This window comes from Bison bison, unplaced genomic scaffold, assembly GCF_000754665.1.
Source record: "Bison bison bison isolate TAMUID 2011002044 unplaced genomic scaffold, Bison_UMD1.0 scf7180017461828, whole genome shotgun sequence".
Taxonomy (NCBI): Eukaryota; Metazoa; Chordata; class Mammalia; order Artiodactyla; family Bovidae; genus Bison; species Bison bison.
This window is the reverse complement of record NW_011372548.1, coordinates 4,690-5,319: the sequence shown is the minus strand read 5'-3', so window position 1 is coordinate 5,319 and position 630 is coordinate 4,690.

Genomic DNA, 630 nt, shown 5'->3' with positions numbered 1-630 from the left:
CCTGGACTGCAAGGAGATCCAACCAGTCCATCCTAAAGGAGATCAGTCCTGGGTGTTCTTTAGAAGGACTGATGCTAAAGCTGAAACTCCAATACTTTGGCCTCCTGATGTGAAGAGTTAACTTTTGGAAAAGACTCTGGTGCTGGGAGGGATTGGGGGCAGGAGAAGAAGGGGATGACAGAGGATTAGATGTCTGGATGTCATCTCCAACTAGATGGACATGAATTTGAGTGAACTCGGGGTGTTGGTGATGGACAAGGAGACCTGGAGTGCTGCGATTAATGGAGTCTTAAAGAGTCGGACATGACTGAGCAACTGAAGTGAACTGAATTGAACTGCAGTTCTGCATTAAGAATGATTCCTCCTCTGTTGATTAGGTTTATATATATATATATATATAACTTCTGGACATTGCAATCTCTAAAGAAGATAATTGAACTATTTATTATATAAATTGACCTAAATTGAATTAATTGAACTATATGATGCTAGGAAGGTTAGAGTCAAATTTTTGTTCCCCTAGCAGCACAATGTTACCAAATTTTGTTATATGCTATGAACTCCTTAAGTGCTATCTTGGATAAATGAAAAATGAATACATAAATGGATAAGCAAACAAAACTATGATCT